This window comes from Mytilus trossulus, chromosome 12 (genome assembly GCF_036588685.1).
Source record: "Mytilus trossulus isolate FHL-02 chromosome 12, PNRI_Mtr1.1.1.hap1, whole genome shotgun sequence".
Taxonomy (NCBI): Eukaryota; Metazoa; Mollusca; class Bivalvia; order Mytilida; family Mytilidae; genus Mytilus; species Mytilus trossulus.
The window spans coordinates 30,996,617-31,019,561 of NC_086384.1; the positions used below are offsets into that span (position 1 = coordinate 30,996,617).

At 33.4% G+C, this 22,945-nt stretch overlaps 1 long non-coding RNA gene across 1 annotated transcript; it reads left to right on the forward strand.

Moving 5' to 3' along the window:
• Positions 1 to 1,366: 1,366 nt before the first annotated feature.
• On the forward strand, positions 1,367 to 10,643 carry LOC134692036 (uncharacterized). Its single transcript, XR_010102211.1, has 4 exons — positions 1,367 to 1,471; positions 3,023 to 3,071; positions 3,826 to 4,027; positions 10,564 to 10,643. It is a non-coding gene; the product is annotated as an uncharacterized LOC134692036 (long non-coding RNA).
• The last annotated feature ends 12,302 nt before the right edge of the window (positions 10,644 to 22,945 follow it).

A 22,945-nucleotide genomic window follows, 5' to 3' on the forward strand; every position in this document is an offset into this window, starting at 1 on the left:
AGAGTGATTTTGATAGATTATCAATAATCATCTTAACGAGATTGTTTTATCGCTTGAGCCGGTACGGGGAAAGTGAAAAAAAAACAATCGAGTTGAGATGACCAATGATATCCTGTTTATCACTTTACAAATAAATAAAGAAGCTGTACGATTAAAAAAAATAATGGCAAATATTGTCTTTATCTTTTAATGAAAGGTTGGCACTTCTTTTTTGTAAATTGTCGTTTTATGTCAATTTTTCAAAAAGACTTAAATTTCCTCATGAAAGCAAAAAAAAATCTTTTTTTCAAACGGATTGATATTTCCATAGTCATAAAATATCACTACCTTCAATATTGGTCGCTATTTTACCTATGACGACATTGTCAATTTCATTGACAACACCACGTGTCCCCTTAATTTCCAGCGGTAATTGTCCATATCACTCGACTCCGCTGAGAAAGAAAATTATCAATCAGCAATATCAAAGGAAAATTTCGTACAATAGCGATAATAAAAATTATTTCTAGAAACGGCGCACTTTACTAACTTTTGCTATACCGGAACTATATAATCTAGATGAATGATACTGATTATGATTATGATAATTATGTTCATTATGAATGTACATTAAATTCTTTATTCCCAAGCTCTTTTTGTGTTAAAGTCATATGAAACGAGTGAGTGGTAAAAATTATGTTTATCCAATTCTTAAACCAATGCACGTATATTTCTCGGTTCACCGATTTTATCATTATTTTGGCAAATATATCATATAATCATCATTTTTTTTTCTCTCTGTTTGTTATGATTTAACAAATATGGCTGCTCATTAAATGTTTTTTGAAGCCGAGTTTTACCGATTGTGACATAATAGTAAACAAATCACAAAAAGCGTTGATATTGAGCACGTGTTTAACATGTATAATTAGATATTTGTTCATATCAATGACAGATTCATGCGTATTGCGATCACCGATTTTTTACGAGGAGGGTAACGCCCGGGTCATATGCATACGTAAAATATGTCGGTGAATTGCTTCCTGGAAGCTAGCAATTAAAAATAAGTAGAGTTTTTTTTTCTAAATGTGGACAAATTAAAGAATTTTCCTCAGAAAAAAGTATATGTACATAAGTTGTATACATATTTTTTTTAATTTAAGGTTTCTCATGACTTTAATTTAAAACAATATTTGTTGTGTTAATCATGCCCTTCGATTTTTGTTTCAGCTAAAAAAAAAACATAAGTGCTGGTAAGCGATATAGGCTGCATGGAACCTCTATTTGATTTTACCAGTATATTAATTACATTGTATCAGCTCAACATGCCAACTCTAATTCAAATCATATTGCATAACAATTATTGTATTACGATAGGATTGGAAGCTATAAGGAAACAAATTGAAATCAATAGTGTTTGATACTATGTAATGTAAAAGAAGTGGTGAAACGTTATTTGGTATCAATGTTACTTGGAAATTTGTCACACTTTGTAAGTTGTATTTCTTTATTCTATTATAAAAGAAAATACATTTTTTTCACTATTATATGATTTAAATATTTAGTTAATTTACAAAAAAAAAACGTCAGTGAATGTCTATTGTTGTTGAAATGTTTTAAAACAAACACACCCGAACTCACCAATGAGCATAAATGTTAACCTAGTGTTTCTGTCGTGTTTGGTGAGAAATCCATCAGTCTATAGTCTTTGTTATATTAAGAGAATTATATGAATTTACCGATCTTTGTTTGTTTTTGTTTAAAATATACACACGTTTATAGATTGAGGATTGATTGTACTAGTTTCATATTTTAAATAGACACACCTGCAGTATTTGCTTAGGTCGCTTCAGTGTCAATTGAAGTACATCATACATCGTAAATTCATGTTTCGTTTGCAAATATAATCTCAGAATTAAGACAGGTGTGTAAATCCGGTGCCTGCAATTTACGTTTGGTATGATTTAAAGCTTTCAAAATTGTCCGTAGGTAACACGACTGAATAAATATCTTGTATATAAACCCCTATCTCGTTGAAGTCAATTGTACTTAAAGTAATTTCATGGTACAGCGACTGCTTAAAACTGTATATTTGTTTTGTAATTGAGTTTATAATGAGTACTAGGATAAATAAATATATACCTGTAGAATACTGTAAACTCAGATATAAAATTAACGGTACCAATTTTCTTGCACCAGTTGCGCATTTCGACAATACATGTCTCTTCAGTGATGCTCGTGGCCACAATATTTGAAATCCAAAGCTTATATAAAAGATGAAGAGCTATAATCCAAAAGGTCTAAAAAGTATAGCCAAATCCGTGAAAGGAATCAGAGCTTTGCAAGAGGGAGATACATTCCTCAATTTATAATAATTTCTAATATTTTTTAACAGCAAATTTTAATAAGACAAAAAATCCGTATTTTCATGCCAGTACCGAAGTACTGGCTACTGGGCTGATGATACCCTCGGGGACTAAAAGTCCACCAGCAGAGGCATCGACCCAGTGGTAGTAATACAATTAACGGTACCAATTTTCTTGCACCAGATGCGCATTTCGACAATTCATGTCTCTTCAGTGATGCTCGTGAGATTTTTATTATTGCGAAAAATGCAACAGAGTTGTCAACGGAATAGTTAAACTCGCATTTTGAAATAATTTAAATGAATTAAACAGGATTTTTCTCAAAATCGTAAAAAGTAAAATCGCGTGTAAAATCGCAATAATTTCTGAATTTAGTCGGGTTGTTGTCTCTTTGACACATTCCTTTTTTGGAAAATCTACCATTTTTTATTAAATATTTCAAAACTAAATGACTAATGGATTATACCAAAGAAATATTCAAACTCAAAAGTCAAAATCAAACTGGATGTGCAATGGCAACAACAAACCGACCAAAAGACCAAAAATAGACAAGGAGTCTACAAATCACAACACCGAAAGAAAATGCAAAATGAACCCTACCAAATAAAAGAACAATGAGGAAGATCCGCTCCACAACGTTATCAGTAGTTTCTAAATACTGTACCCTTTATTTACAGAATCTTAAAAACGTTAAAATGATAAAAGTCATGCTTCTTATTCTGATTGGTAAGTTAGTATGCTTGTTTCGTATGATTATTTAATCGGAAGAAAAAGTCATATATTTACATAAATGTTTTTTTTTTTTAAATCTATCAAAATTATTAGGTATGAAATAAATGTAGTTATTTAGACAAAACAAATCAAAAGCTGAAAATCATTTTGATGCGCTTTTCTAGATTTGCCTACATCAGAAACTCTCATATTCTAATTAGTTATCAAAGGTACCAGGATTTTAATTTAATACGCCAGACGCAATTTCGTCCACAAAATGCTTCATCAGTGACGCTCAGATAAAAATAATTATAAAGCCAAAAAAGTACAAAGTTGAAGAGCATTGAGGACTCCAAATTCTAAAATTCAGTAATTTATTCCTGGGATATAAAAATCCTTACACTTAGTTTTTAACACAAGGTAAAGGGGTATACAGTCTTTGAAAAAGGGTGTATGCTGCGCAAAATGAAAATGGTGTAATTCGAACACCGATTCAATAGAAAATCATAGAAAAAAAGGACCGGGAGGTCACTATCCAAAACATTGAAAGCCATATAAAAAAATATGTATGTTTTTCTTGACACGTGTAGAACTTACAAACATGTTTTACAAGTTACATAGAAGGCTCCAAACTAACTTATCTTTTCTAATAAATGGCTTATTATAGTAGCAACAATTTGGATTTTAGAATTAGAAAACTCTTTTAATTGCATTTATATTTACTTCATAATACATTTTAACTTAATTTTTCATTAAAATACGATATCAGTTGTTCCAAATACTGTAGCAGATTGTGATGATTGTGATGCCCTCTGTAAGAAAAATAAATGCGATGGCGGCAAATGTGAAAATGGCGGTTGTACCCGCACGTGTTGTGGTAGTTGTGGTAATCCAGGAAACGAAGGTGAAGGAGATAAACATACTACACTTGGTCTTAATGTGTTTCCCTTTTTAGGACGAAAATAGTAAACGTAAGTAAAAACTATTGATACATTATATGTTTAAAGATAAAAAAGATTGATATGCCGTAGCAAAATGTCCTTCGCGCTGTAGAAAAGGAAGAATATATTGTTTGTCACAATGTGGCATTGTGTTAAAAAAACTAAAATAAAACAACAAAAAACTACTATAAATTGACACATAATATAATTAAATGTAGGTATAATAAAGTTAAAATTATAATAACACAAAATCACATGTCGGAGGAAATTTTAAACGGAAAAACCCGAATCAAAGCTTAAACACACTAATGAATGGATACCAACTGTCATATGTCTGATGTAGAAAATGGTATGATCAACTTCAGATGATGGCAAATAATTCAACGACAAGTTAACGTTTTCTGTACACACGCAAATTTAACTCACCTGAATTTCGTGTGAATTTCACTTCATGATAATCTCATGTGAGTTCATGTGAGTTTTTAAAATAAAGCTAATCAATAATAATTTGAATTTTCAAATTCAATTAAATTCATTTTTTTAAACTTCAATTAAACCTAATTCGCGTGAAATTCGCTTGTCATTTTTCATGTGTGTGTTATAACCTCGTTTCAGATGAATCTGACATGGAATTTTTATGTGAATTTCACTTGTGAATAAATTGCTGATAAACTGATAAAATCAGAAGAGGAGAGGGAATACATTGGCTATTACATTGTGAATTATAGCATTACAACGGGGTATATTAATAAGAAATCATCTGTAATACAATTTAAGACAGTCAAGTTGCATTCACAATGCAGCTAACGTTATTGTCACAATACTCCTAAACATAGTACAAATATTCAGACCAACAAGGAAATGAAAAAATAGTATGGTAAACTGACTGTTTTCGGACGAACAGACACCATCATGATACACCCCGTTAGCGCGACAAACGGCAAACAGTTGACTGACAGTATTTGAATAGCCCTATGATACTTATGTACACTATTAGACCCTTCTTTAAAATAAGAAGGGTCTCATATTTAGTTGTTTTCCTGCATATACATGATATAAGCATAGTATGCTTTGTTATTTTGGGAACACATCTATGTAAAAAAAAATTAGGAATTTATAAGAAACTCTGTCAACACCGAATAGGTTGTCATAGTCATAATGTGTGTGTTCTACAAGTATTAGATAAGGACCTTCGGAAGGATAAACATATCATGCTTCACATGTGTTACTCGTCATATTGTTTACATAACAACAAACCGGGTCATAAGTCTAATATGATATGTCACTTAAGAGGAGAAAAGGAAGTTTCTATCCATAACAGCCATTTATTTCGTAATGCCGTACGTATGAAGTGTTGGCTTTTGAGTGAAATTGGTCTTCGGCAATCGATATAAGGATGAGGCTTAGAAACGGGGAAATGCGAGGCTGTGTCGAGCTATTTCCCCGTTTCGGCCCGAATCCTTATATCGTTGATATGTCAAGTCAATGCAGTATTATTGTCTTTATACTGCAATCTAAAAAAATATTTTTAATTGTTTTTTAATGTGTTAATGTTATTACTTGATTGAAATATTGGGAACTTCCTCTTTTTTTAAAAGGCCTCATATCATGCAGGCGGAAAAATGTACAGCACAATGAAACGGACATAACCTGTTGAAACAGTAATCGATGATGAACAAATTTGTTTGAGAATCAATAAGCATAAAACATAATGATATATTACATGTAACCAAAAAATATTAACAAGTGAAATATGTGTTTTTCTTCTTCTAAAAATTGCAAAAGAAATAAGTTTGAGTCGTTGTATACATTGAAAACAAGAACAGGTTGAATAGGTCGTATGAATAATTAATTATTCATGAGAAAAAGTGATATCATGGTCAGTGACTGTATATGACATAGAAATATACGGTCAACACATGTTGACTGCTCAAATAGAACGAGTGCAGTATAAATACGTATTCTACTCTAAGTGACCAACTTAGAACGGACCATCATGATTATGTGCATGTGGATCTCGATATTGACGACTTCAAGTCTAAACCTCCTGATTGCACTTGTGCTAGTTCCCAATTCATATATAATCCTGCTGGCCACGTTATTACCGGTGACCTTAACATTGTTAATAACACTTCTCTACGAAACGTGTTATCGAAAGGTCCGAAATATCGTGAGCCTAAATCCATCAATTGGAAACACAACTTTAAAATTTTGATGGATTCAGTCGAGGATTATGCCAGGCAATGGGCTAAGCGCGAGAAGGAAGACGTAGACACTCTATCCGAATGGATTAAGGCAGTGAGGTCGTTAATACAAATCAGAATTAAGAAACTGAATGGGTCCATCAATGCCCATGCTACGTCAATCTTCAAAGATCCAAATGTTGCTAAACACCTATCTGACCTCCATGATGAATATGTTGTTGTCCCCGCAGACAAAGCCCCAAATAACATCGTTTTTATCTATAAAAGTCATTACATTAATTGCTTGATAAACGAATTAGGTATAGACAATTCACTTGGAAACCCAACATATACCCTCACGACACTTACCAAAGAGGAAATCCTGGATAATCATAGGTCTGTTCTTTGTTCCTTTGGTATTTCAACCAAAGATGAAGAACTGGATCTTCCATCACTGTATTGGATACCTAAACTACATAAGTGTCCTTACAAACAACGGTATATTGCTGGGTCTTCCAAGTGCTCCACGAAACCTCTTTCTAAATTATTAACATCCATTTTATCAGCAATCAAAGACGGGCTTCAAAGTTATTGTGAAACTGCCTATTCTAGAGGTGGCGTGAATCAGATGTGGATACTTAAAAATTCCAAAGATCTTTTAGAGTACATACAATCTAACTCTCTTTCGTCTTGTAACAGTATTAAAACATTTGACTTTTCTACTCTTTACACATGTATTCCACATTCCAAACTAAAAGACAAATTAAAAGAGTTGGTATTACTTTGCTTCATAAAAAAGAATGGCCAACGTAGATACAAGTATCTTGTCTTAGGGAGGGATAAATCCTACTTTGTAAAGAATCATTCTGATTCAAACAAAAAATTCTATGAAACCGATCGTATATCGATATTATCAAGATGCTTGATTTCTTGATTGACAACATATTTGTTACGTTCGTTCGTGTTTTTCAACAGACTGTCGGCATCCCAATGGGAATAAACTGTGCCCCTCTACTTGCTGACTTGTTTCTTTATTATTATGAGGCTGACTTCATGCAGGAACTTCTTAGGAAGAAAGATAAGAAGTTAGCAATATCCTTTGCCTCTACTTTGCGCTATATAGATGACGTTCTTTCACTAAACAATTCAAAATTTGGTGACTATGTGGATCGCATCTATCCCATCGAATTGGAGATAAAGGATACTACAGATACAGTTAAGTCGGCTTCATATCTTGACTTACATCTAGAAATTGACAATGAGGGTCGGTTGAAGACAAAACTTTACGACAAAAGAGATGATTTCAGCTTTCCAATTGTGAACTTTCCATTTCTAAGTAGCAACACTCCAGCAGCACCTGCATACGGGGTATATATCTCCCAATTGATACGATATTCCCGTGCTTGCATTTCCTATCATGATTTGCTTGATAGAGGGTTACTGCTCACAAGGAAGCTATTAAACAAAGTGTTCCAAATGGTGAAGTTGAAATCATCCCTTCGTAAATTTTACGGACGCCATCACGAGTTGGTTGACCGTTATGGAATAACCGTTTCACAAATGATATCGGATATGTTCCTTACGTCGTAACTACAATCCCCTTCCCTTTCATGAATTTGACCTACCCAATTAGACTATTTAACGGATTTGTAATCACATAAGCAACACGACGGGTGCCGCATGTGGAGCAGGATCTGCTTACCCTTCCGGAGCACCTGAGATCACCCCTAGTTTTTGGTGGGGTTCGTGTTGTTTATTCTTTAGTTTTCTATGTTGTGTCATGTGTACTATTGTTTTTCTGTTTGTCATTTTCATTTTTAGCCATGGCGTTGTCAGTTTGTTTTGGATTTACGAGTTTAACTGTCCCTTTGGTATCTTTCGTCCCTCTTTTACAACATGTCATGGTCATATGAATGACAGTTTAAGAATAAAAAAAGCTAATGCTTTGTATACCATATGAAATTCCACTCAATTGGTTGAAAATCCATTTTAATGACTTTCAACTAAACAAAAGCGAATGCATCAAATTCGACGAATTCTCCTTTTAATAGGCTTTATATTTTCAAAATATTTCTCTTGTAAATGTTTTGTTATAGGTCAACATTCTGGTCCTTTTCACTCTCCTTTTTTAAAGAATTTAAAGACCAAGCAGCTTAAAAGTATTGATACATTTGTAAGCCATAAAGTCTGACAATTTTGAGTATTTAAGTCAACAACGTGAATTATCATAATCATAAAGCAGGAAGTAATATTTGAAAAAAAATTGACAAACATAAAACCCAAACCATTTAGATGGCATTGGCAGTCTTAAGTATATCTTCAACACTGAACGGTAATGACCTTAAATTTGACCTTAAGAAGACTTTAATCGAAATCGAAATCGAAATTGAAAAAAAAAAATATAATTATTGTTCGACTGCTTTGTAACTTGTTCATATATATACTAGTATGGTCTCTAGACGAGAGTTATCTCAGTATCAATCCAATCACATCGCCCCAGTCCCACTAGACCACGATCGCACTACGCTCACCACGATGTAAAATAAAATCAGATCGTGGTGAGGTCGCGGTATGAGCGGTATGAAAATGTACATTTTTGTTGCTTTCACGATGCTACTACGTCCTCATTACGCTTCTACAACGATCCCGCTACGATTCTACCACGCTCTCACCACGCTTTTTCTTCACCCCACTACGCTTATCAACATCTTTCTACGCTCTTCACGTTCTCACTACGACCATATCGCGATTTATGCGATTGCAACACGATCTTACCACGCTTCTACTGCGATTATAGCACACTTGTCCCACGACCTTACATCGACCATACCACGCTCATACCGCGATCTTACTACGCTCTCCATCTCTTCTGAAATTCGTCTGCTATAGCCCTCTAATAATTTGAATCAGTTGGACATGAAATCACCTCATATTTATATTCGTCAACTATTGTAAACCTCGGGTAAAAATTTACTTATAGAATTCCAAGCAACTCTGAAGTCATACTGCAAGGTCGAATACCTGTCACCAGTATCTAAATGTCTTGAATTATGGCAAGTTTAAGACCAGACGATAGGGCTCGTCTAAATAGCGTATCGATCATCTTAATTCTTGGACCAACTCGGTTAAGAAGTTCATCAAATATCACTGGAGGCATTTTCAAACAAGAATGTGTCCACAGTACACGGATGCCCCACTTGCACTATCATTTTCTATGTTTAGTGGACCGTGAAATTTGAATAAATTCTCTAATTTGGCATTAAAATTAGAAAGATCTTGTCAAAGGGAACATGTATAATAAGTTTCAAGTTGATTGGACTTCAACTTCATCAAAAACTACCTTGACCAAAAACTTTAACCTGAAGCGGGGCAGACAGACGGACGAAATGACGGACGGACGAACGGACGGACGGACGAACGGACGGACAGACGGACTGACTGACGAACAGACCAGAAAACATAATGCCCCTCTACTATCGAAGGTGGGGCATAAAAATTGAAGAAGGAAGGTTCATCCTCAATTCTTAACTCGTTCATCAACTGATCATAACGACCAAACTGGGGTCTCCTTTCTGTTGATAACCAAGGACGAATCCAAAAGGACCTACGCCGTCTAAATATTATTCGAATCCTTCTTCTTCGCTCTCTCAATAACAACATCATGGCTTGGTCGTTTAGATTTTGTACCTGAGTAATTGATTGAAGAAGCATTACTACATGTACATGGTGTTGTGTTTCCATGGTTCAATTGAAATTGATATTTCAAACAAAAACTGGAGAGCTTTTATACATTAATGTGACAATGACAATGAGTAGACAAGAACTCGAAATAGTCGTAGTACGAACGTAGACAGGTCGTAAGAAGAGCGTGATGAGGACGGCATGACCGTGCTAGCATCGTACTATGGTCTTGAACAACGTGTTGTAAACGTGTTATGGTCGTAGTGGGATCGTAGTCGGGTCGCGGTGAGAACGTGATGATCGTAGAGAGGTCGCGGTGAGAACGTGATGATCGTAGAGAGGTCGCGATAACGTCGCTGTGAGATCGTAGCGTAATCTCCCCGAATAGAATCACGCTCTCTCTACGATGGTACAGCGACCTTTGCGATCTTACCACGACCTTACAGCGCTCTCTCTGCGCTTCTACTACGACCGGCTTTCGCCACGACCGCACCACTCTTGTTTTGAACATATTCCAAGTTGGCTACGCTCATCACGATCTCCAAGACCTTACCACGACCGTATTACGACCTCACTGCGATCTACACGATCGCACTACGCTCGTCAAAATTTTCATTTTTTTCACAGATCGTAGTGCGATTGTGGCCAAGTGGGACTGGGGTATTACATTAACATGATTAACTCGTTTTTCTTTTATTTCAGACGGACAAAATTGAAGTGTTGGAAAGGTCAAGAAGAAAATTTCACCTAATGCTTTTGAACATCTTAAACGTATCTATTTGTGCTTTATAATTAATACTATTATTAAAAAATAAAATCTTTAAAAACTCATTGTATTAGACCTTAAATAATATGTTATTATTAATGCAAACCAAGTTCTTTCAAAACATGATGCATTATAAAAAAAAAAAGCGTAGTCGTCTTTTCGATGATTTATCAAAGTAACCTGAAAAGTATCACGGCTGGTGAACCAAGTGAAACAAGATCTACAGATTATGTCAGAGTGTCATCAGCAATATTTAATTTGATTCGTATTGGTTTAGCTTGAGTGAATTTATTTTACTGTTGTCATTAGCAGTTGATTATACTAGTATTGTCTTCATTTGCAAATTCTGCTCGAACAGCTTGTCTTGAGCTTGAGCTAGAACTAAAACAGAAAAATAAATAGTACATGTCTGTTATAGCTGCACACATAGTAGGGTACCCAGTATCGAAAAAGACGTCTAGTTAAAGAGTGTAAGTTGACAGATAACACTATATCTATATGAAAACTGTTGAAAATTAATTATATTGTCCAATCATGAATGTCGTTGTCACATTTTACACAATTATATGTTTTTTTAGGGTACCCAAAGATACCTCATCATGCAAGCCACCTTCAACATGAAAAATACAATTATTGATTTCTGTATTATTTGTTCAAATGATACTTATCATTTAGCTTAAACATTTAATTTATCTTATTGCGAAAGCTAAAAAGATTTATAAAATTTAAGTATAAGTATTTTATGATTTTAGTAAGACTATTTGTTTAGCTGAAATTTACAACATTTTGAACGAAAGAAAATTTACTGCGTGCTACTTTTACAGGATTTTGCTCTGATTACATCAATAAGATATGGTTCGTATGTGTGCCAAATATCTTTCGCGTAATGTTAATAGGTGTGAAGAAAGTAGCAAATTAAAACACAAATTTAGTGATAATTCTGCCTTGATTCAAATAGACTCCCCTGACCAGTGCTCGATAACGACCAGTGCTTGATAATGTACTACAGAAATGATTTTTTTGTAATGAAAATACAACATTTTTTATTCAATTTTTTTTTTGTATTTAAACCTGAAAAGGGGTTTTACAGGAAATATAATTTCGCATGATCTTAACTTAACGGGAAATTAATAGCAGAAGATGAATCGACAGTGGTGAATCGAAGGTGAAAAGATCGCTCTTGGAATCAAGTTTCAAAAAAAACTTTAACGAAATATTTAGTGGTTAAAAATAACATGGATCGATTGCAAATTCATTAAGAATTCAAATGATGTGATTCCTACAGTTATATTCAATTCAATGCATTTGTAACATCAGTTTTTGTCCCCCTAGAGCCCCTATATATTTTCACTTGACCGCCGCCATTTTTATGTAAACAATATATTTGGGGCAAACTTGCTTGTCTTTTCATGTATATTCCGGTTTGGGTGTTTCATTTGTCACTGATGAGCCATGGTACTTGAAATGTTTGTGTACAATCTAAGGAATAATGACCTATGAACATGTTTTTGCAGAGTTTTCATTTTCCAAACAATAAACATTTTGATAAATTTTAGAATCTCTGAATTTCTATGAATATATTACCATTTCAGTAAAATTTAAATGTCAATTATCAGAAAAATGTCCATTTTATCAAATAGACATCATAGTTTTTATTTTATTTTCATTCTGAGGTTTTTAATGCATTATCGAGAACTGGTCAATTTGTTTTCAAATTTGGCATATTTTTAGTACCTGAATCAAGCATGCCCCAAGGTGACATCATGATAGGAATTAAACAACCAATCAGGTCCTTTTATTTCAAATTAGGTCAACTATGATCAAACAAAAGGTCATGAATCAGTTTGCACGATTATGTCAGTAAACAGTAAAAACCAGTGTTAAATTATCGAGCACTGGTCAGTAGAGTCTACGCCTTTTCTTGTGTCGTTTATCGTTTTGTAGCTTACACTATCAGGTCATTAACTAGGACAATTGTCAGTAACTTCATTTCTCTTTTTTGCTTGTTGTATGGTCGATTTGTATATTTGGTATAATAATATACATGTAGTCCAGTTAGTTTGAAGATCGTTGTTTTGTAATTGGAAATATTTTGTTGTTGTTTTTTTATAACTTTGGTTTTTTTTTATTGATAGTTTTGTTATAATTGTAATATACAAAACTAATCTTTCGGTCACGTTTCAGACCCGGAATATCGCACACATTCGAATTCACAGTCCTGTTAAACTATGCCCATCAAGTCCGAAAAGGAGTAGGAATGAAAGACCACTGAAATATAATGGGATAAGTCTGTTATATGTCAGGGTTCTTCTACTGAATTGCTTATTAATATGCGAGGAATTAGCACAAGCTTTATCGAGGCTATTGGAAATATTTTAGTTTATTGCATGCTACAGACCTAGACCATCTTCGTATTAATGATTACACAATGTTGTACCACCATTCTTGCTATAAATCTGACATTAGCAGACACAACTGCAGTTATTTCAAACCTGAATCAAGTGCTTGTTCGTCTTAAAACATGTTTCAGGTTATATATAGAAGGTCGTCAAATTTCTGACTGGAAAAAGTCAGCAGGCCTTAATCAGATTTCTTCGTGAATTGATTGTTCAGCATCACGGTAGATCAACAGTTACTATGATACACGAGGAAGTCATATTATAGCTAGCACTTCCAAGGATCCTAAATCAGCTCAGAAGTACTATTCAGGTTTTAAAATATATTTTGTACGCCCGATGAAGTAAATACTCGCATGATTTTACATGCTATTCATGTAGACAAAGAGATCGGTGTGAAAGGAAACAAGGTTAGGGTACTAATAAAGTTACAATATACAGTTGTTCTGATCTTATGCGTTCATTACGTCCCTTCCATGCAGCATACGCATGATCTATGGTTTCAAACAGGCACTTTAACGTGCACACAAGATTTGCTCACAGAAAATTTCACAACATTTTGGGTTGTGCAATTCACATTATTAAGTTATCTAAATACTGTTTTTCTATTGATCTGTTATCTTCGATTAATTTTGTTATTTTTGAAATACTTTCAAAATTTTGCGTGTTAACTAGATTTAGATTTATTGATTCAATACATGTATTTTATTGAATTCCAGGAATAGCATGCAACGTATAATTCGGAACACTTTAAATCAATATTTGACAGCTGTATACCTACATGAATGATATGTTGTAGAAATCATAGACAACTAAACGTGTAAGTATATTATAGAGAATCATACTAAATCTTCTTTTTTATTATTTGTAATTTTGAGAAAAAAAATACTTTTTATTGTAAAGCATCAAATTAATGGTTTTTTTTTTTATTTAATACATTTTTGTAAATGTCCAATAAATACATATAATAAAGTATATAACAGCATTTGTATTAACATCAAAATAATGTAACAAGTTTAAAAATTCAATTAACATTTATTTGCCTTTTAAAATATATCTTTTTCTTAATAGTAACACCCAAATGTCGAAATTCCTAGTTTTTCTCCTACTGGTTGGTGTTTTGGGTAAGTGATCATCTTATTATACAAAATGTGAAATAATACTTCAAACCAACTTACTATATATTTTCGCGAGCGAGAAGAAAAATAACGCGAACATAGCTCTTCATGAACATGTAAAACTTTGATCTTTTCTTTTTAACAATACATGTATGTAACTATTACTAGTAAAATTGATAATCGAAATAATCTCGAAATACGCAGAATGGGCAAGAAAGATTGCACGCGAAATAAATTATCCGCGAAAATTAGTTGGTTTACAGTATATCGTGGTTTCATATTCCACTTCATATAATAATCATCGCATCAACGATATTTATATTTTTTTATAGTAAATAATTTGAGAATAAATACATATACATAAACTCATGTATAATGTAATTTTATTATTCTTTTATTCACAATATATATGTGGTTTTTATCTTGATTCTGACCAATGCTTATATTCCAAATATATATGTATATGCCTCTATTATTGTTGTTGTTACCAATTATGAAAATCAATTGTATCTGTCTTAGACGGATTTTATGCCCTTTATGGACCCTGTAATTTGGGAAATAAAAATATTGTATTCTATTCTTTTCTATAATAATGTTGTTTGTCTTAAATCTACTTTCTGGTGCCTCTTTCTTTCTTTCTGTTTTTGTTTATTCTCCTTGTTTTTATACTGTGGATTTATATTGTTCGAGGAATATTAATTTTCGTAAATTCCGTGGGTAGAGGTGAAACGACGAATTCAAGAATTTAATGAATGGACATGTTCTATAGGTTTGAATGCAGACTTTGGCAAACCACGAAATCAAATATCCACAAAAAACTATTCAAATAATCAATGAAACAATGCATTTATTCATATTTCAAAAAGTAAAAGAGACAAATAGATTTTATTTTCAGTTATTATGAATTAAATTAAGAGCCAAGGTCGTATGTAAAATTTTACAAAATCTTGTGACCTGATATCTTATTTACTGTAGATTAACATTCTTCCTGTACTTGTGTGTGTAAATCTGTAATGAAGAAAAGTTTCTTCCAAACATATTTTGTTCAATGTTTTCGAGAAAAGAAGGACAACTCCATGATAATTCAGTGGTTGTCGTTTGTTTATGTGTTACATATTTGTACCCACCCACAACAAAGAAACGGAACAGCGCTTTTATTGCTGTTCTCCATCTCAAAGCTAGACTGTATAATACTAAATAGTTAATCAACTGTTATTATAAATAAAACAAACATTGCTGGACAAAAAATCCCAGGCGATTTTCCTTTTTCTGTTGCTAAAATGTAAATCAAAATGTGTTTTTTTGTGTTTTCAGTTTTATCTTCGACTGATGAGTTTAAATGTCCCATTGTATTTCTCGCTTCCATTTTGTATTTAACTTAATTTTTATAAACAACTGTTTTACAGCGATACATAATGCAGAGGGTTGGTTGTCATGTTCAAGGTCTTCGTGTACGAGACGATGTAAGGGAAAGGGTTGCTCAAAAGGTAACTGTAGATTCTGGAGCATATGTACCTGTAGGAACTGTAGAGTAGGACGGTCACCAGAGGGTTAGCAATTACAAAAAAATCCATATTACTGTTACTTTAATTATTCATTCCTTATTTTATTGATTTTGTATTTACATTGTATAATTATAGATCAAATGTGTTCTTTCAGTGTGTGTTCATTTCGGTTAATGTGTCTTTTGGTTGAGTTTATCCATTTCAATTGATATTTGATAGTGTTTCTTTCTATATTGTGATTTTACCCCCCAGGTTTTTTTGGGGGGAGGGTTCGTGTTGCTTAGTGCAATTAAGTTTCCTATGTTATGTCGCGTGTACTAATATTTGTCTGTTTGTCTTTTTGTTTTGTCCAGTTTTCAAATTTGGACGAAAAAAGCGAGACATAGCGATCCTACATTCCGTCGTCTAATCGGTGTGAGTCAAAGCTCCATGTTGTAAATCGTACTTTTTTTTTACTTATAATGGTCTCCTTTTGCAAATTGTGACTTTGATGGAGGCTTGTCTCATTGGCACTCACACCATATCTTATATCTGTTAATCTTCTTAGTTATTATCGTCGTAGCACATGTACAGTAATATCAGTATGGTAGAAGAAATACGCTTGCGTTTAGTTTAAACATATTTATTTATAGTGGATTGAAAAACAAGCTTTGCAACTTATATTAATCCCTTTCCACTTTGCGGGTGCGAGTGCTGCCTTGTAGCGGCATTAGCCTACTCTTTTTCGCAATCTACAAGGATGTCTTTAACGTGCAAGAGATATTGCTCTCTCTTAACACGGGTCAGCCATGTATCGTCCCTTTCGGACGGACTATCATCGTATCCTTAAGACCATACTCGCAAATGGTGTCAAGGGAGAGCCGAAAATTGAGATGCGTACAATTTATGCTCATACACGCATACACACCATTTTTTGATTTTTTTTGTCTTAACAGGCACTTTTGGTAAAAAATAAATACAACACATTATAAAATTCATTCGTCTGAAGCGCTCTTTCGAATTACTATCACAAGCTTGGAACGTTGAAAGCCGATTAATCAAAGACAAGGTGTATATACAAGAACCGAAACTGTGAATATCTATTGACCAAAAAGGACCTAAACTAAGCAAAGTTCGTTGAGGTTAACTTTGCATGATGAGGGAGACTCAGTACTTAATTGATGATATCCTCGGAACAAATATTCCACCAACAGAGCGGGTATCGACACCGTCCAGTAAAAATCACGTTCTAAATATTAATTGTTAATTGATAATTAATGTTACAGCTATTTCAAAGACAGAACACTGTTTAAACTTGAAAGCGGTTTATGACTGCCGTTTTTGCATTTGAAAATCTTGTATGTCAGAAGAACACATCTATGAGGAAAAGAAGGATTAGTTAGATAAAACATGCACAAGTATGTCCCATTGTATAGTTATTATGTTTTATTTAAAGGGTTCCTTCTTTTAAAAAAACCCACAATATTATATCTCGTTGAGTGAGAAGTCTTTTTATCGAATGAATACATATAATAAAATATAATTCAAAACAAGTAATTTGGTACATTGATATTTATCTATATTCAAAAATAAAGTTCAATTAAAACACCAAAACGTAAGCATCATTTATTTGATTCCAGGATTTGTATAGTGACACTAAACACATCCTTGATCTATTGTATGATTTCTTTTTATATTTACCGCGTTCAGTGGAAAATATTTCACGCATTTTCAGAAGGAGAATTTATCAATACTTTGTTAAGGGGCCAGCTGAAGGACTCATCCGGGTGCAGGAATTTCTCGCTACATTGAAGACCTGTTGGTGACCTTCTGCTGTTGTGTTCTGTATGCCCGGGTTGTTGTCTCTTTGACACATTCCCCATTGCCATTCTCAATTTTATTACAAAAGGTAGGTCCTTTAATGGAGGTCAACTTTGATGAAAGGCGATAATTTCGGACTGCCACCGAAACAAAGGTTATATTGGATAAGGGCAAACTACCTTTGGACTAAATAAAGAGTTGTGACAGTGGTTGTTAAAGTAGAGAGAGCGTGACTATCCTTTCAACACACACACTCTCTCAGTCTGGCTCTACACTAGGCATCGGATTACTCGTTCCCATTTCTGACCGGACGTGACCGAACATTTATACATCCCGTATATTTGTTTAGGGGCCAGCTGAAGGATGCTTCCGGGTGCGGGAGTTTCTCTCTGCATCGAAGATCCATTGGTGGTCCTCGGCTGTTGTCTGCTCTATGGTCGGATTGTTGTCTCTTTGACTCATTACCCATTTTCATTTTCAGTTTTATAATTGCCAATAAGACAACACTCACCCAAAGACCAAATAGCATAGAAGTTAACAACTATACATATAGTTTGTCTTACGGTTGTAAAAAATGAGCAAAACCCATACCACATGTTTTTTCGTTTTTATTTGACTTATGATATTCGATTGTCCCTTCTATTTGATGTTTTAACGACATTTACTGGAGGGGGAGGATGGGAGGGGTTCCTGGGTTTATTTCTGAGTCAGAAACAATATTGATTTAATTTATTTAGTTTATGGACGCTTTCATTCAAATTGTTTTTTCCAATTTTAATACTATAAGGTATGGGAAAAAATTGCTTTCAGAATTTTTTTTTCTTTCATCTGATCTGCTTGAATAGTCCTTTTTTGTCTCATCAAATTGGGGATCAAAATATCATTTTCAGGGAAAAAAAACATACCTCATCCCTTTTGAGTATAAATGGTTGTTCTCTTATTGGATGTAATATGCTATAATGATTTAATATTGTCAGAAATATCAGTTTATTGTTTCAGGTATCATTGATGAAAAACATTTTGTCGAAATTGGTAAACTAAAGTGAATTAGTTTCGAATTCTCTATCGTGTAATCTTGTGATTGTTAAAATTGTAAAATGCGGAAAAAATATGACGTTTTAGGTAATCAATATCCTGAACTTTAGTCTTCCGCGCATGAGACGTTTTGTGATCTGAAATTGGCATCTTACGTTTAAATAAATGTATGACTGTTGGTATATTGTACCTAATGGCGTCTAACTAAGCTTTTAATAATTTTACTCTTTTTAATTTTCAGATGATCTGCATGAACTGGACGAAGACAACTTACACAGATAAAGATACAACAATAAATTATATAAAAAGTTCGTCGATCTTTTTAATTTGTATAGAATTGTGTAATTTCAGTTTGTAAATTGTACACTTCTGAAAAGATTATCATTCAGTAATACTTAAAGCAACAACAAAATGAAATGAATGATAAATGAGGAATATGTCAAAGACACATGAGGAATATGTCATAGAAACAAGAGGAATATGTCAAAGAGACAACAGCCCGACAGAAAAGCAGACAACAGCCGAAGGCCACCAATGGGTCTTCAATACAGCGGAAAAAAAATCCCGTAACCGGAAACGGTTCTTAGCTGGCTCCTAAATAAAAAAAATGTATTAGTTCAGTGAAAATGATCGTCACACTAAACTGCCACCGTACTTAACTCCAAAACATATCATGAATAAATGAACTAAAAATATACAAGACTAACAAAGGCCAGAGGCTCCTGACTTTGGACAGGCGGAAACATTCGGCGGAGGTGAGACATGTTTAGTGAGAAATCAACCCTCCCCCTACACCTCTAGGCAATGTAGAAAAAAAAAACACACGGCAATACGCACAGTATAAAAGAAGTCCGAGGCCGATGTCAGAATAGCTAACAAAACAAAATAAGCAAAATGACAATGAGACATACATTTACAAAGGACTACTACTAGTATATACATGTAGTTACTGACATGGCAGCTCCAGACCACAATTAAACTGATTGAAAGATGATGTCTTCATTTACGATTTTTAAATTAATATTCTTCTATCTTAGGATATTTTGTGAGCGGACAAAACCGTCCGTTTACTCCTCATACGACAATGTTGTTCTTTTCTATGTGCTTAGAAACACTGAAGTACATAAGAAATAAAACTTTTGAAAAACAACATCAGGAACATTAGGGCCACAAATTAATATACAACATCGAAATTGAAAGTTTGTTTCTTAACGATATAACTGTTGAATAGTCATGTGTATCCTTGTTTAGACATACACTACTTGTAGGTGATCCATGGATTGTATCAGGATACCCCACGAAAAGCTTGGAATCTTTATGGTTTATGTAACAAGCTGTATTTGGTGAATAAAATTATTATAATGTTGTTTAAACAAATGGAAGATAGAAAAGAGGAATTGATAAAAAAAAAAAAAAAAAAAAAAAAAAAAACAACAACAATTACTAGTATACAACATCAATAGGTATATTCTTGTCTCTAATGTTGGAGAGTTGCCCTTGTTGCAGAAACACACTTATCAAGGTAAGCGACATTATATTAATTGTTGATGCTTGGTCGCCACTTTAAAGTGCCTCTTTGTGTCTATTTCGTGGCGGCCTGTTTTTTGTTGGTGGAGGAAGCCGGAGTGGCCGAAAAAAACATAAACTTTCAATAGGAATTGACAATCCTAGTCAATAAAGAATGAAGTCGAGTGAGCTCACACGAGTGGGATTTGAACTCACAACCTCGGTGTTGACTGTTAAATGATTACACTAGTAGAACAAGTTTGGGAAAAAAAGTTTGTTTCCAGTTTTTGGTGAAAAAATAATTTGTTTTGGACCCTGAGAAAACAAAATGTTTGTTTCACCCTCAGTTGCCACAATATATAATGCTTAAATTGAAAGAAACAAATTATTTTCGGTTTGTCGCTAAAGAAAAAGATTGTACTGAAAAAGACACCATAGCCCCTCCCCCCCCCCCCCGAAAATCAAATGGTTGCTGCCTAAGTACTTATTTTAAGATGGCATGCATGTCGACTAAAACTAATAGCTCCGCACCATGATGCGAAGCAACTACAATGTAGACATACCAGTTGGTCAACGAGCCCTCTCTTCCCCCGAGCGGCATTAGAGCTTTAATTTCAATTCGTAGTATTTTCCTGTACATACATTAAATGGTTTGGTTTTAAAAAAGAACTAATCGATCCGATATGATGATTTGTTTTGTGTATTTATGGTCTTGCTCTAAACGATTCATACGGGTTTTTTGTTGTTGTTTGTCTTTGTTTTCTGGGGCTTGTTGTTTGTGATTCTGTTACGCTGAATTGTTTTATATATAAAGAAAAAAGAAGATGTGGTATGATTGCCAATGAGATAATTCTCCACAAGAGACCAAAATGAAACATACATTATAGTTTTGGTTATTCCTATAATTGCTGTAATCGTTTGTATAATATGTGTTTAAAAAAGGGGAGAAAGATAGCAGAGGGACATTCAAACTCGTATATCAAATATAAACTGACAACATCATGGCTAAAAAAGAAAAAAAGACGAACAGCAGACACATAATAGTACACAAGACACTTTATAGAAAAAAGAAGACTGAGAAACAGGAACCCAACCAAAACTGGGGGTGGTCTCAGATGCTCCGGAAGGGTAAGCAGATCTGCTCCGCATGTAGCACCCGTTGTGTTGTTCATGTTATTACAAATCCAGTAAATAGTCTAATTAGGATGTTCAACTTCTTGAAAAGGGAACGGATTGTAGTAACGACACAAGAAACATTGCAATCCCGTAAGTTTTGTATAAAAAGAAAGCCAGAAAAATCCTTACCGATTGAATACTCGAGATTAAATGTCTCGAATTTAGAATTTAGATATTAAATTTAAAATCCAATACCAGTTTTATAATAGAGATAAGCAAGTTGATGCGCAATATAAAATTTTCAAAATATAAAGTTCAAATTGAATAAAATGTATTTTTCTAGTGCAATAACATAGCATAAGGTAAAAACATAATATACCGTTAATGTTTTTTTTCTTGTTTTTTTTTACATTTACAGGAAAATGTTTTTCTAGAGAAAATCTTTAATTTTTATTGAAGGATTTATTAATCAAAGCAATTAATGACATGATAAAAAAATCCAATTAAATTTTGAAAATCTCACAATTACCTAAGCTAGCTTTCAATTTAATTAAGCTGATTTATAAAAATACGTCATATTCCGGCCTCAAAAGAGGGACAACCGCATTCCAGTGCATTTTTTTTTCAACAAACGTCAGTAGCCACAGAGGAATAAAGTGATAAATTATGTTATACATTTGTAACATTGGTTGCAATGAAATATTTTGTCTTCTCAGTTAAATAAAACCCGATAATTTCACATGTTTTAAAATAACGGGGTTATTTCACTCTCTGACGTCATACAACAATAGGCGTTGTAAAGACGTCGATAACGGCGGTCAAAACAAATTGTGAATGCGTAGACAAAAGATAAAGTTCCTTACATGTTTGACTTTAATTTCTTTAAAAAAAAAGCCATTTGCTAATGTAATAAAAAAATTAACTAATTAAAGAATTCAAAGATAGAAAAATATTCAACAATTGACCGAACAATACTGATAATTAATTCGTGCGCTACGCGCATTCCTAAATTAATGTGTTGTTCGGTCATTCGTTGAATAATTTTCTCTATTTGTATTCTTCGATTAGTTATTCTATTTATATTAAGGTGAACATATATAGTAACACTACTGGGAGATAACTCTGTAAAACCAGCTAAACGTTTTAACCAAGTTGTATTGTTACAAAAATTTTATGCTTCTCAATGATCAAACTTAGTGTTGGTCAAACTGCTATATATCCAACCATTTTTTTCCGAGAAAGTGATTGATTCAAGTTTTTTGATTTTTTTTATATTTTTTTCAAAGGGTCAAAGTAAATATTTTGTCAATTTTTTTATGAAAATAACAAGTCAAATAAATTTTAGTCAAGGTGTTGTGTACCATTATAATCAAAAAGTGGTATTTGTACGAGCTGCTGATAATGTACTGCAAGAGATCTATATCGATGTACTCAGTATAATTATAGACACCTTTTATCAGTTTTATCCATTTTAAAGTGCTATTATAGTGGATTTTAAAACAAGTTACAACAACTAATATCGTTCCATTTCAACTTGACTGGTGCGAATGATCCTTTTTAACGGCATTAAACTGCTCTTTTTCGAAATCTACAAGCATGTCTTTTGCGTGCATGGATATTACTCTCTTTTAACTCGGTCAATCATTTATCGTTCCCTTCCGACGGACTTAACAGGGGCGTAGCTAGAAAGAAACGACGTGCAAGCAAATACCGCCGAGCGAAGCGAATCGAAAAATGAATGTAAAACTATTCATAAAGCTTCTGAATAGGGTAAATCATGATTATTTGAAAACATAAACTACACATTTTTCTGATACAGAATTTACTCAAAATTGTCCAAAA